Consider the following 16,456-nt stretch of genomic DNA (forward strand, 5'->3'; position numbering starts at 1 on the left):
AAATTCTATTACCAAACATAGGTAAGTTGGCATAAATGCTCTTCATGTAGAAAGAGGTGCATTATAGTTAGAAGGGCAATGTCTTTTATTAGGTTAATTTGGTGATATTTTTGATCCCATCTGATATATCCAGTAGCGTAAAAAATCTCAGACTTGCTTCTCTGAGATTATTATGCCTATTTTTTCCCCCCAACTCTAGATCAGTGAGACCATGTTGGTAGTTTGAAATAAGCCATTGTGGGGAATTTACATTATAAAAATCAGCAAATACTACAAGTCAGGGCTTTTTAGTCTCCAGAGCCAGTTACTTAACATTTATCAACACACCGTTGGTTATATCCTTGTATACGTGTAGGTGCATCCACAATACTGATCACTTAGAATAGTGTATTCCTACCAAGATCATGTATATTTCTATTTTCCTGGTAGATATGTCAATTTCCATATTATATATTTTGAAGTTATGCTATTCTAAGTTTAGAATTGTTACAGCTTATAGCTAAATTGAACCATTCATAATAATTGAACTCTCCCTCTTTATCTTAAGAAATATGTTTTGCCTTAAAGTACATTTTGACATTAGTATAGCAATATCAGGGATTTTACGGTTAGATTTTCGATGGAATATTCATCTTTTGCTTTTCACTCCCTGCATTTTTATACTTAGATGTGTCTCTTGTAAACAAAATAGAATGGGAACTCTATTTTTTATGCATTCTGACAATTCTATCTTATAAACAGAATTGGAACATTTAGTTTATTTAAATTTAGTATTACACGTTTCAGTTTAAATTTTCCATTTTATAAAACGATTTCTTTTTGCTTCATCTGTGCTACTTTGCCTCTTTTGAGAGTCGTTCTATTTTATAGTTTTATTTTTACTTTCTTCCAATCTATAAATGTTCTTTAAAATTCACTTTCTTAAAAGTGAATATATTGTACATACATATACATATATATATTCAGACAAAACAAATTTAGAGAATACTGTGTATACGTAAATTAATGTAGACAGACAGACAGAGAGAGAGAGAGAGAGAGAGAGAGAGAGGGAGGAGGGGGCATTATAGTATTTAAGAAGATTTTAATTTTCTAGCTAATTTAAAAAAGGAAACTATAAAATGCACATAATAATTTTGAGAAAAGGCAAAAAGATGAAGATAAAAAGCCTAAATGGAGCAAAGAGAAATTGCTTGATAAAACACAAGATTTAAGCTGAGACATTTAAGTAATGATATCATTTGTAGATAAACTAAATATCCCATTTGTAAGACAAGATTGTTAGACTGGTTAAAAGAGAAAACCTCAATTATATTCTGTTTACAACAGGGTTTATAGTTTATTGTTTTGAAGTCTGTAGCTAAGAACTCTACTATCTGTACTACCTGTAGTTATTTCTATTTTCTGTTGTTTCTCTGAGTGTCGTTAATTTTTTCATCTGCTTGGATTTCTGATATTTGAATGCTCTGTTGGACATGGAACTTGTAATATTTTTTGTACAGTTATTTTGATGACTGTCCTATTAATCCTTTAAAGAGGATTTGCCTCTGCTTCTGCCAGTCAGTCATAGGCAGCAACTATGCAAAATCACATCAGTTTCAAGTATTGAGCTGACTTAAGGCTGAGCTAAAAGCCTGGTGGCAGCCCATCAATTCTTGTTTAGGTTTATACCCAAATTGCAGCCCTATTGTAGTTCAACCTAAAACAAGAAAGTTCATCGAGGAACTTTTAAAGAATCCTTTGATCCTAGCCCTTCATCCCTCAGTATGTTGAACTATTAAGTTATCCCTCAGTGTCTCAGCATTGCAGTTTCTCTGATATCTCTCTGTTCAGTTTGCAGAGGTCATGGAGATCCAACTTCATGGTTTATCTTTCCTGGGATTTTGTCTTTTTCCTCGTCAATTCCTACAAATTCTTGGTCATAATTTTTAAACATTATACATTTGAAAATTAAAAAAAAAATTTCCAGCATAGTAGTTGGTCCAATTTAAATAATCTATCACCACTGAAATGTAGAGCCCTTAATATTATAGAAATTTATTTTAATTACATAATGACATAAATAATCTTTAAATGCCTCTTTTTCATTCAAAGAAGTTGCTTCAGTCTTTATGAAACCAATTTTGAGTAGTTGGAGTAAGAAAAAGAATTATCATCATTTTACACATGAAATAATTAAGACATGGGATCTGAGGCATAATTTTTTTTTCCTGCTCATTTCACTGACATGAAAAACTAGGAATATAATTTGAGTATGTAACTTTTTTCTGAATTGTATTCCTGCTCAGGACACATCAATGTTGTGAACTTTGAAATGATACTGAATGATTAGTTTTTAGATTTCTGGTGTTTATTACTTATAGCCAAGTGAAATGTACAATTAAAGTTGAAAACATGACAACTCATCACAAAATTGTTTCTGTTCTTACTAACTTACTAACAACTATTTAGATTTTGCATCTCAATATGTCTATCTTGGCAACATTTTCATTTTGTTTTTACATTTTTAATAACCATTTATGTAAATGGAGTATCAGGACAAATGTCTAATACATTTTCATGATATAAAGATAGTAAATAATCTTAGTCATTATTTTTCTATAAATATTATTTGACAAGTTTCATAAATTATTTTTAAATAAAAAAGAAACAAAACTATGGACCAGAGCACAGGATTAAGTTTTCAAGAAGATACAACTATGTATTTAAAGAACAGCTCCTGTTTTTGAACAGTTACAATCCAGTGGAGAACATAGGTATGTAATACAAATTGACGATATTGAACTGGAAGTAAAGTGATAAGGGCAAAAGGGAGAGTCGTGCTGAATGTGAGGCAAATAAGAATCTATGTTGACTTAAAAATTAGGAAAAAAATTTAAGTGGCTACTTCTCTTCACTCCTTTTCAGTACCACAACAAATACTGCAGGATTCTGGCTGTAACTAAAGTGCGAGCAATGGCACTTTATTTATGATATCTCTTTTTTAATCTAAACAACAAGTGGTGGACCTTAAGAATAATATAAATTCCCAAGGCATGTGTCTTATTTAGATGAAACATACTTGGCACATGGTACATATTAAACAAATTTTCGTTAATATGAATGTGGTTGTGTTGTAGTAGATATTATTATTAAATGAAGCATTAAATGCCTTATATCTTTTCTAGCATTGTTCGATTGAAATGGAAATCTTTAACATATTTTGTCTTTTTTTCTACACATGCATATTTCACAATATCGTATTTTATAAGAGCAGTTGGATTTCTGCTTACTTAAAATATAATGCTTCCCATGTGAAGATAGAAATATGTCATCACCCACATGTCCATTTATCTGTGGTAACATATTTCACTTGGAAGTATGTGAAACGGAATAATATTTTAAGAAGGTTGAGGTTAACAATTATTTTGGAAGAGTAAGAAAAAAGCATTTTCACAATGTTATAACTTACCTCTGGGATCCCATATGATGCATATTACATTACTGTATATCTTTCTTTACTCTCTACAGCATGCACTCTTGGACTTGTACAGTAGGTACCGCTCATATTTATAGAAAGTGTTAATCTGGATAAAATCAAGAAAGAAATGTGTTTCTTGATAATTACCTGGTGACTAAATTTAATCTGAGGAAACTCACAACTGTGTGTATCCAGCAAATTTACCTCCTTCATTAGGTTTGGTAAAATGAGATTGAAACCTATAATAATGAAATCAAAACATTATGTGTACTTCTAACTATTGGGAGAAAACTGCATATTTAAAAAAAATAAATTATGCTCCAGTTCTCCTTAAGGGTCATTCGTCTTCTAGGACATTACAAGTTACTGGTAATGTAATTGGTGACATCAGTTCACATGAATGTATCCTGTCATATTAAATTTGAGAAAATTCTCTAATAAAACAGTCTAGAAAAGATATCTCCTAGAGGAGAAAAGAGACATTATCTTGTCATTTGTTTCTCTTACTCTCTGATCTATTCTTCCTTTTCTTTTTTTCTTTTTTTAGTTTTAAGGAGTGGAGAATGTAATAGGCGAGGAAGAAGGCAGAAGGAAGAAGCTCCCCCTACACAGAGACAAAGGCGGAGGGGGGCTCCAAAGCCAAAAGAGGGAACCACCCTATTCTTCCTTTTCTTAAAGGGTGTCTGACAAGGTTATCAAAGTGATACTACAAAAATTACAAGGGGTAGTCCCACTCGGAGTGAGGGAGGAGAATATAACCTACTATTTATAGACTATGAATGAAACAAGGGCTATTGCTACTTTTTGATCTAATTCCATAAAGGTGGGTAATTTCCAGTTCCCTGTGTTGTGTTATTATAGAAATGTCAGTATGGTTTTAAGATTCTACATAGGCCATGGGTTTTAAACTTCAATTGGATCCAGCAAGAATAGAAAAGATTTAAGACAAGCCAGAAAATAGTTAGTGTGGTAATCAAGCAGAATTATTCTAAAACTGAGCAGTATAAAATGTCATTCCCAATTTAGTGACTAAGCAATAATTTACAAAAGGAAGCTACTAAAATTAGATATTTTCCAAATTTTATGGAGTTTTTTCTGAACAGTCTGATAGATGGTGGCTTTTATTGTTCATGCTGCATTTTGGATTCTCAAGGCAGTGTGTTAGAGATTTTATGGAAGGGAAGCAGCAACTAGGGGCATCTGAATTACTCTGGGAATTACCTAAATATTTTTTACTTGTCCTCACCTCTTTAATGAGAGTAATATCTAACCCTGACCACCTAGGTAAGAACTTTGCCTAAAAGAGTAATACAATTATAAAATGTTAATCACTTTGTATCTTTTTGCAATTAAGATTCAATATCACTATTGAAATAGTTTACTGTTTCTTTTTATGCAACATGTTGAGAATTTAGGAGATGGGTTTATTGCCTTATAAACATCTTATAATTTACACTTACTCTTCCAGTGTAGAATTCCTTAATCATTGTTCATGGATTTTGAGGTGATCTATAAATGTATGGGTCTCAGGAACAATAAACACAATTTTCTGAAGTTCATGGCTTTTTGAATCCTCAAAGAGATCTTTGACCCCCAAAAGCTGACTGACACTTCTTTGGGAGTATAGTATTACTATGTAGTGGAGTATTACTATGTAGCATTTTTTTTTAAAAAAAAACAAAAGAAAGAATGTGAAGAGCCATATCTAGGACCACTTATTTTTAACCTATCCATAAGACGCCTTGTACTAATGTTAGAACATTTAAAGGAATGTTTTTAAAGTATAGCAAACAAGAAGGAAATCTTCTAGGTAAATAAAATGCATTGATTTTCTGTTATATGTCAGACATTGCCATGTCCACCATGCAGATCTCATTTTTGTAGAATGAGTTATATATATGAGTGTAACTAAACACAATGACTATCAGCTAAAAAATAGTTTTTAATACTAACACTAAACACAATATTTTAATGAAACTCAATGGATTTGGCAGAAGCTAATAATCTGTGGTCCCCAAACTTTGCTGCATATTCTAATCATCCTAAAAGATTTTAAAGTACTGCAGAGCATAGATGCCACCCCAAATCAATGGAATCAAAAACTGTGGGGCGTGGGGGGGTGTGAGCATTGATGGGTTTAAAAATCTCCTTAGGTGATTCTATTGTGTAGAGAGTATTGAGAACTACTCCTCAACTATTTAAACGAACAATACCTAATTATGTTATTCAAGCAGTAACTGCATTTGAGTAAAATTTTATGTAATTTATTCTGACAAACTCCCAATTCATTCATTCATTATTCATAAAATATGCCCCTATCAAATGCCTGCTGACAGGTGAGTACTTTGTAAGATGTTGACAATTAGTGATAAATGCTTGGCTTATCCTCAAAGACATTACAGACAAAACAGTAAAATGATTATTCTATTTGAGCTTGAATTGCCATTCATAGGAAGTTGCTCAAGTAGTCACAAGAGAAAAGCAGGTTTTTTTGTAATTCTTTGTGGTTTTAATATATTCAGTTTTTTCAAATGGTCTTAAGCTTTTTTTTCAAAATTTTATTTTTTATTTCATCCAACTGTCAAACATTCAGCACACTTTGGTAAGTTGCTTCCTACAGAGGCAACTGAACTCAAATGGAGTAAAACATTTTACCTTGTTCACTGTTTTCTCTCTAAATGCATGACTCTAAAATACTATTTGAGCACTCAGTAATGTTCAGCAATCCTACTATATTTTCTGATAAACTAGCTTTTAAAATTGTCTCACAGATTAGAACAAATAAATGAGTTCAGCCATATTGCAAGGTCCAACGTCATATAGAAAAATTAATTTTATTTCTATACACTGGTGATGAACAATATAAAATGCAATTAACAAAATAGTTCAATTTAAAGTTGCATAAAAATAAAGCACTGAAGCCTCAATTTAACAAGGTAGTACATAACTTAATCTTGAAAACTACAAAGAGTTTATGAAATTAAAGAAGGTCCAAATAAATGTAAAACATTCCTCATTCATGGATCAGAAGATTTAGTACTGATCTACATATTCAATGCTATTCTAATCAACTTCCCAGTGGATTCTTTACAGAAATTGACAACCGGATCCTAAAATTAGTACAGAAATGTAAAGTAATCCAGAATAGCCAAATGACCTTGCAAAAAGAACAAAGTTGGAGGACTCACACTACCCAATTTAAAACATACTGTAAAGTACCCAAGACAATGTGGATCTTGCATAGACTTCTACATATAGATTAATGAAATAAAATTAAGAGTTCAGAAAAAAATTCTCATATTTGAGGTCAATTGATTTTGACAATAGTGTCAAGACAATTCCATAGGGAGAGAATAGTTTTTTCAGTAAATGGTGTCAGGGCAACTGGATAGGCACATGTAAAAGAATAAAATTAAACTTTTTTCTCATACTGTATATGAAAACTCACTCCAGATGAATGATACACCAAATGTCAGAGCTAAAATTATATAGCTCTTACAATAAAATATAGGAATAAATCTCTGTGACCTTGGGTTATGCAAAGCCTTTTTAGATATGACACCAAAATCATCAATGACAAAAGAAAAAGAAATGTGTTCTTTTCCAAAGTAAAAACTTGTGTGCTTTAAAGAACTCTTATAAAAAGTAAAAGGAGAGCCAACAGAATAGAAAAAAAAATTACATAGCATGTATCTGATAAAAGATTTATTATCCATAATATGTAAAGACTCCTACAACTCAATAACAGAAAGACAAGCAACCTATTTTTTTTAAAAGGAGAAAGGACTTGCATTGACATTTCTCCAGAGATATACAGTTGGTCAATAAGTACATAAAAAGATGTTCGCATCATTAGTTATTAAGGAAATGAGAATCAAAATGACAATGAGATTTTTATAAAAATTACACCAGAGAATAACAAGTGTTAATGAGAATGGTAGATAAATTGCAACTTTCATACATTGCTGGTGGGAATGCAAAATGTGCAGCCATTGTGCAAAACAATCTGGCAGTTCCAAAATAGGTTAAACACAGAGTTACTATGTGATTCAGTCTTCCTTTCCAAGTTATATTTCCCAGGGTACTAAAAACATACACCCATGTAAAAACTTGCACATGAATGTTCATAGAGGCATTATTCACAATGGCCACAAGTGAAAACAAACCAAATGCTCATCAATTGAGAATGAACAAATAAAATACAGACTCAGGCAATGGAATACAATTTAGCAATTTAAAAAGTGAAATACTAATACATACTACAACATGGATGAAACTTGAAAACCTATGCTAAGTCAAAGAAGCCAGTGTTAGGCCACATATTGTATAATTCCATTTATGTGAACCATCCCAAATAGATAAATTAATAGAGACAGAAAGTAGATTAGTGTTTGCCCAAAACTGGAGATGAAAGAAGGTGAGATGGTCATGATTTTCTGTGTGAGGTGATGAAAATGTTCCATAATAATTGTGCTGATGGTTGCACAAATCTGTTAATATACAAAAGAAGATTGGACATATAAAAGGGTGGAACTGAATGGTGTGTGAATTATATTTTAATAATACTATTAAAATTCCCTTACAGGACCATTGCTTATCATCTTTCCTGACAACACCACCTTTCCAGTCATCATTTTCAGCCTGGCCTCTTCTTTCATTGACGAAAAAAGCACTCAAAGCAGAGGGGGAAATGCAGCCTTTATTTCTATCCTCAGTCCCATTTACAATTGCCTCCCGTGTCCTTTGTTGCTTTCTAACTTTTTCCTGACTTCTATTCAATGGACTGTCCTAGGTTCAACCCATAGAACTCTATCTATACCAAATTCTTAGGTAATCACAACCTGTCTCATGGATTTTAATAGATCTGTATACTAATGAATTTCATGTACATTTCAAGCTTAGTGCTCTTCTTAAACTCCAGACCTATATGTACAAGTGCAACTCAGTAGCTAAAACTTCATGTTTAATGCTTGACTCCTTATTTCACATGCTTCCAAAATCTTTTTCTTCCTACATGATCTTCCCTATCTTAGCAAATGGCAACTTTGTTCTTCTATTTGTTTAGTCTAAAAGCCATGAAATCCTTTCTGGCTTCTTTCTTTTACTAGATCTTACTGAGCACTTATCATTTCCTCTATTGTTATTTCCTCATGGAAACAATCACTCTCACTTTCATTACTGCAATAGCTGCAGGTCATAACCTCATTCTGGTGCTCTAGGTGTCAAGTGGGGGAAGGAAGCTTGGGAATTTAGCATTTAGGATGTGTCTTTCACTTTATTCACCCTGTTTCAGTACACCACTTTCATTCTTGGTGTATCATATATTCTGCATTTCGCAATCCCTCTCATTTGCTCTTACTGGAGGGTGAAGCTTAGTTTTCTGTTGTGGAGTGGCAGTCTTCTAGCTGGGTAGGATCGGGGAGGAAATTTGTGGATCTACTTGCTTTTTTATATATATCCTTTCAACCAATATTTCTGTAGTCAATCCAACCTGTTCCACTTCTTTCAGAAATACCCAGTACTACATCACACATCCAATGTTCAGAGTTTCCCCAGTGGATAGCTGACTTTTCAGTTTTCAGAGATCTGCTTATTTAACTTTATTCTGTATCTAAAATTTGCATCTGTTATTTTCTCTCTTCATCCTTTGTTTTTATCTCCCCTCCTTTAAAAAAGATATCCCTGACTTGTCACTGAAGTGGGGTCTCTCAAGAACCAGCAATAAGCAGTTTTGCAATATTAAGTTTACTTATATTCCCAATCATCATTTTAACCTGTTCCAATTTAGCTTTCATCTTTACCACACTACTTAAGTTGCTCTTCTCATAGCTAAAAATATTTCAGTATTGCCAATCCAGTGGCCTATATACTACCAAATTGTTTATCCATCTAGTATTAAAACAGTTTTAACACTTAATTTTTAGGATACCACTTACTCCACTTAATTCTGGTTTCTATTCTGGTTTTACTTTACTGGACACTCCATTCACAACAGTCTTCTTTGCTGGCTCTTACTTTTCTTCCAGGCCTTGACAGATGAGTGAGGCCAAGTGTTCCACTCTTAGACTTCTCATTTTGTTAACCTCTATTTTATTTTGATAAGTTTACTCCGTACATTTAAAAATGTGCTAAATGAAATTAGCTGGGCATGGTGACGTGTGCCTATAGTCCGAGCTACTGAGGAGCTGAGTCAGGAGGATCACTTGAGTCCAGCAGTTTAAGGCTACAGTGAGCTATGATTGCACCGTTACACTCCAGTCTGGGAGACCAAGTGAGACCCTGTCTCTAAAAAACAATTTTTTAAAACTTAATAAATAAATAAACTTTAAATTGTTAACTCCCAGATTTATAAACAGTTCTGAACTTTCCCTTGGGATTCAGACCTGATCATATACTTATTTCTGACAGTTCAGCTTGGTTGTCTGAAAGGCATTCTCATTTTAATATATTTGAAACATAAGCCTTCTTTCAATTCCCCAAACAATCCACAGGTTCTCTCTTCCTAGAACAGTTAATAGCATCATATTCTTTAATCCTGTGCTTAAACTCTCCTATTGCTTGTCACCATGCTCTTAATAAAATCTAAACTATTACCATGGCCTGTATGGTCCTTGGTCAGCCAGCCACTGCATGCCTTTTTCATTTCATACCACTGTATTCTCCTTCACCTGACCTTCAATATTTCCTCAGAGACACAGGGTTCAGCGTTCAGAGCGTCCCAAGGCCTTAGTGCTTTTCCAGTTTTTTCCTTAAACATAGAACTCAAATAATCTGCTCATTACCAACTTGATATTTTAACTCATTTTGAGCACAATAGTCACATACTTGGATTCCGTCTTTATTCCCAGTCAATCCCTTTTTTAAACCCATATCTACTTTCATTCTGTTATGTCTCATTTCCATCCCATCTCATATCTATTATTCATTCCAAGATAATTTTCTTCATGATCTTGTTTATTTGTTTTCTTTAAAAAATCTATCTTATTTTCTATAAGATATGATTGCATAAAATAAATACATTAGTGAATATATCATAGCATAAAGGAGGAGAAACAGCGATTAACAGGATGGGTTTTGACATTGAATTATCGGGATAACCTGCATTCACATTCACCTAGTTACTTAACCTATGTATCATTTTTTATAATTTAAAACAGAGTCTATCAAAAAGGAAACCTTGGTAAATGTTACTTAATAAAGAGTGATCAAGGAGTTAGTAGGAAATCTGAAAGTGTGGTGTGATAGAAGTCAGGAGTAGAGTTTTTCAAAAAAAAAAAGGACATATTTTAAAAGTGTTGGGTGATGCTAAAATGTCAAGTCAGATACAAAATTAGAAGGGTCCCCTGGAAAATGTTAAGAGAAGAACTGACTTTATTTTATTGAGGTTTTTATTTTTGAAAAAAAAAATAGAAAAATGGTTATATGTTGGGAGGGAGGCAGCAGTACTCTGGCTAATTTATTTGATACTGGAAGTGCAGTCTTCATTTGGCATAGAGAAATAGCTGCCCAGTTTCTTCAACAGGATAAACTTTCATCTTTGGGTTCAGAGGAAAACATTAAGGAACCATGCAATGACTTCTTATTCAACTTCCGTGTAAGCTCCAGGTCCAAGACTGATTTCTCCATAATGCAAATATTTTGTTTTTAAATTCATTTATATCCACTTTCTATTTTGGTATTAATTGTATATTTTATACTCAGTTTTTGATATTATGTATTTTGATCATTTTTCTATATATGTATAGGTATCTGGAGGGAAGTCTGTAAAGATGATTATATTTAGAAATCATATTAATGCAGAAGTCTATAAGGACTCTTTTTGTTCTGCTATCTTGTGTTCTCCATTCCTGAAGTTCTTTCTATTTAAGTCAGCTTATAACAAAATTACGTATGTACTTTATCATCTTTTCTTCTTTCAGAGAATACATTTTATTTTCCATATTTGTAGAGGATTAATGATATTCATTAAATAAAATTTTCTGTGGTATATGCAAAGTATTTAATAAATTCATTGGCAAATATGAAGTAATCTATTGTATAGCAAATTTTAAGAAATAGATGAGCACTACCTAAGGAAGGTATTGCAACAGGAGAAAGAGGATATTAAATAGGCCTTCAAGAGTGATCCTTTTCAACTTTGATTTTAAGAAGTTATTTATCCACTTACTGTGTATTGCCATGCAGAAGAATTCTGATCTATGTAGACATGGTATAAATTGCAGAAAGACTTCATTGCTCTATTTATCTTAGTCATGTTGTGTGACCTATCTCACTTTCTTTTAGGAATAAAAGCACACATCAGAATCTTATCTATTTAGCAACATATATGTTTCTTAAATAATGCATAGCATATAATTCCCATTCAGCTTTCTGAGTTTAATAATTTCTTAATTACTTAATATTACTTAAAATTAATTACTTAATAATTTCTTAATACTAATTAATAGAAATTAATTTATTATTAATTACTAATTAACACTATTTTAATATCCCTTTCAGATACTTTTATATATCTACTAATATAGTAAGTGAGGAAAATTGTTAATATAATCGGTATCTAGCAGGGACAAAACATGAAAACAGTCCAACCAACAGAATGAAATCTTTAAACACTTTTTTAATTATTAAAGCTTTATCCAATATTTATTTAATGACTAATTTACATACATATCTTCTTAAAAATTAATGCACCTAATTTATCTCTATTGTCAGAAAAGCTGTGCTTCCTTTTATAAGATGTTTTTAAAAATTTGACATGTGCCATTTTTGTTTTCATTACCAGGAAACTTGGATGAGCCCAGAACTTAATTGTATTTACCAAATGCCAGATGCCTAGTGACAACAATTTCTCTGTTATTTAATTGTTATTTTATTACTTGCAATTTCAATTTTCTGATTCATATTTACTTAATTTGTATGCCACTTGGTACTCTAAAAAATTGTCTAGGCATACTTTTTAAATATACAAAAACATATTTTTCATAGAAAAATCAAAAACTTTACTTTTAAGCAGAGAAAAGCAGAATTAATAATTTAAAAAACATTTTGTATGTATTCTCAGTAAATGAGAAAATAAGACTTCAAAGTTGTTATATTAAATACTGTGTGATCTTTTCTGAAATTGACTCAGATTTTTTTAAAGCAATCATAAGGATGAGGAAATAAGCTACAAGTCTATTTAATCACAGTATTAAGGGAAGAAATAAACCAATCACCAATTACAAAAATTATTACAAAAATGGTACAGCTCAAAGAGTGAAATGTGGAAGACTGATTTAAAGGTTTAAAAGACAGATTATTGTAAATAATCTAGGTTATTAATGAGATCCTGATTAAATGCAGCTCCATAATACAAGCACCTACTAAAAGACCATGAAATGTAAATCTTCAGAGGTAATACAATCAGCCCTCCTTACCTACAGATTCCACATCAATAAATTCAACCAAACACAGATAGAAAATACTCCCCAAACAGGAAACAATACAATATAAGAATACAACAATAAAAACAGTACAAATTTAAAAATATAGTATAAAAACTATTTACATAGCATTTACATTGTATTGGGTATTACAAGTAAACTAGAAATGACTTAAAGTATACAGGAGGATGTGCATAGGTTACTTGCAAATACTATGCCATTTTTTTTTGTAAGGAAGTTGAGTATTCATAGATTTTAATATCTGAAGGGGTCGTGGATCCAAACCCCCATGGACACCAAGGGACAAATGTATTTCAAATATATTTACTCTCACTATATCCTATTAAGGGTCAGCACAAATAAGAATAAATAAAAAAGTGCAGAAAATAAATATATTCTAAATCATCAAGATATTGGAAAATAGCCCATTATTTTCTTTTGGGGGCATCACATACTGAAGAGTCTTCTCAAAGGAGATGGATAATTCCTTAACTTCAACATAAACTACTGGTTCTTTGAAAAAAAAATTTTTTTAAGAAAATATGTTCATACTTTTACATTAAAAGATGTCAGATAAACAGTTACCTGAGACTTGTATTTATTGTTTAAATCTTCAACCTCCTACCCCTCTTCATAAGTACAGTAGCAAGTCTTTTTAGTAAAGGCTAAATTAAATGACCACTTATCTTGAGGAGTGATGATGACTGACATTACAATAATTAAAAGCTAGATTTCCAAAGTGTTATTACATATTAAGCTTAATTACAATAATAGTTTAATAAAAAGGCACCAGTTCTCTTTAATGTAAAATTAGAACAATGATTTATTTTTCATGAATAAAAAGGCAAGAAGGAGTGATATTCTAATCTAGACCTCATGCTATTTAATTTATGCCAATTATAATATTATGGAAACATTCTTAGTGATCTTTTTGTAAAAGAAATATTAATGCCATGAAAAGACAGAAACTCGAATGATCATAGCGTGTGTGTATGATAACGCTATTTAAAAGACAGGTAAGGAAATGGCTAATTATCTTAGTCTGTTCTAAATGGAATTGCAAAGAATGGCAAGTCTTGTAGACTGTCGTGGAGGTAGGGTCCAGCTCAGGGTCGGCCTGGAGATCAATCTCTGGGACTCATTAGTGTTAGAGAGTCATTGGGACTCTCCATAAATATGAGTCAGTCCTGCCTCTACTCTTGGTTCAAATGGAATGCCAGCTCTTCTAAGTGGTCACCTGCCACTGCCGGTACATCTTTTTGTGTGTGAGGAAAGTGTGTATATGTGAATCTTCTATATATTAGTCTTTTTAATTCCAGACTGAAAGCCTACTGAGAAAAGTTTGCTAGCAAATCACATCAGTCTTTCACAGGATACAGCCTACCCGCAACATTGCCGTAATACCGAACAAGCACAGATATCCTTCAGAAAATGAGCAACAGAAAGCATATTCCTACAAAAACATGCTGCTGTTAAAACACAGGTGGCAGCTAGCTCTCCAGAGATTCAAGGCACTGCCTTTCTTTCAGAAAGGATTTCAGGTAACAAACAGAAAACACTGTGAATTCTGCTCTTCAAGTGAATGAAGACATTGTACTTATAAATGGAATATCTAAGGAGTAGTGCTAGGAAGAGTTTGCACAGATTTATTTTATTTCATTTCATTTTAATATAACTTTTATAGCACTTTTTTTTGTGTCAAGCACTTTTTTTGCAGTCTTGGTAATTGTGGTGGTCATGAGATGTGCTGGATGTTCTACTGCTGCCAAGAATGTAATCGAATAAGAGTTCCAGGTGTTGTGCTGTGAAATCCATCACTACATTTGTACCGACGCTGTACCTCACACAGGCTGGTCTAGGACCGTGACTTAGTTGACAAGATGCTAATGCAGATCTGGGAGACACACGACTCCTCGAATGACTCCCTTTTGCCAAGGACTTCCCAACAGTTTTGAGAACTTTTCTTAGCCTGTGTTTTGAATGGCAGTATAAGATGCATCCACTCATCTTCACTCAGACTTCTCTAAATTCAATTTATCTTATTGTTCAAGGCATAAAATAAGTATACGATGTTTTATTTCATGAATTTACCATGTCATTATTATGAATTTTTAAGAATACAATGAAGAAAAATGACAAAAAGAATAAATTAATCTCTTGTTTTTATTTTCACTTATGCGTGTAAGTGGAAAATTCTAATTAATAAGCCTGAAAAATAATTGAACACTACAGTAAAGAAAAATCAGAAATGTATATCAATAGATTTTTACAAATATGGTGTCAAACATATTTGTTAATATTCAAAATCTATTCTTTGAAACAGACATTAAATTGAAATTTGTTAATATTCAAAATCTATTCTTTGAAACAGACATTAAATTGAAATTTGTTAATATTCAAAATCTATTCTTTGAAACAGACATTAAATTGAAAATGTGAGATTAATTTCCTAACACAACTAAAGCAAATCCAGTCATATTTCAAAGATCCTTTAGAAACAACTGTTAAAATTGCCAGGCTTATAAATATAAAATTTGTAAAATTAGTACAAAAGCTGAAAAAAAACATTTTTTTTTCGTTTCTGATGTACTTGTATTAAAGATTAGTTCAGTTTTCTAATTTTAGAACAACCGTCTGGTTAATCTTTAGAGTAAAAAATGTCCATTAAACAATTGGAGGGACAAGCAATTCAATTGATCTACTATTTCACAGTTTTTATTAGCATTGGTAATGTCAAATGTGCAAATAACATCTTTATTATTTTATGCTAATTTTGAAAAGTCTCTAAAATTCTAGAATATTTTTGAAATATTGGGCTCATAATAAATCAAGCTTGAGGCATGTGTTATTCTACTTATTATAAACAAGATTTTAACTAAGTCAAGGTTTTGTACATAAATCAGTTAATTCCAACTTATAGTTGCATTCCAAGCCACAGATAGCTTTTGCAAATATATTCTGTACAATTGCATCTTACATACTAGATTATAGATGATTTGAACAAAAGAAGCCAAGTTTTATTCACTTTTGCATTTGAATAGAAAAGAAATCAGGGCCTGGCGCGATGGCTCATGCCAGTAATCTCAACACTTTGGGAGGCCGCAGCAGGTGGATCACCTGAGGTCAGGAGTTTGAGACCAGCCTGGCCAACATGGTGAAACCCGGTCTCTACCAAAAATACAAAAACTTAGCCAGGCACAGTGGCATGCGCCTGTAATCCCAGCTACTTGGAAGGCTGAGGCAGGAGAATTACTTGCACTTGGGAGTTGGAGGTTGCAGTGAGCCGAGATTGTGCCACTGTACTCCGGCCTAGGCAACAAGGGCAAAACTCCATCTCAAAAAAAAAAAAAAAAAAAAAAACCAAGAAAGAAATCAGATGTAAAACTGTGTTTTTCAGATGAAAATCTGTGTACTGCATATTGTATTTCATTGAAACATAGATGTCGTTGATAATAATGCTTATCACTAAGACAGCAAAACTAATGACAATTCCAAGGGAAAATGCATCTTTTTTTCAGGGATGGTACATTTGCAGATTTTTTGTATCTTAGAATTGATGACATATGATCAATCC

Source organism: Chlorocebus sabaeus, chromosome 3, assembly GCF_047675955.1.
Source record: "Chlorocebus sabaeus isolate Y175 chromosome 3, mChlSab1.0.hap1, whole genome shotgun sequence".
NCBI lineage: Eukaryota > Metazoa > Chordata > Mammalia > Primates > Cercopithecidae > Chlorocebus > Chlorocebus sabaeus.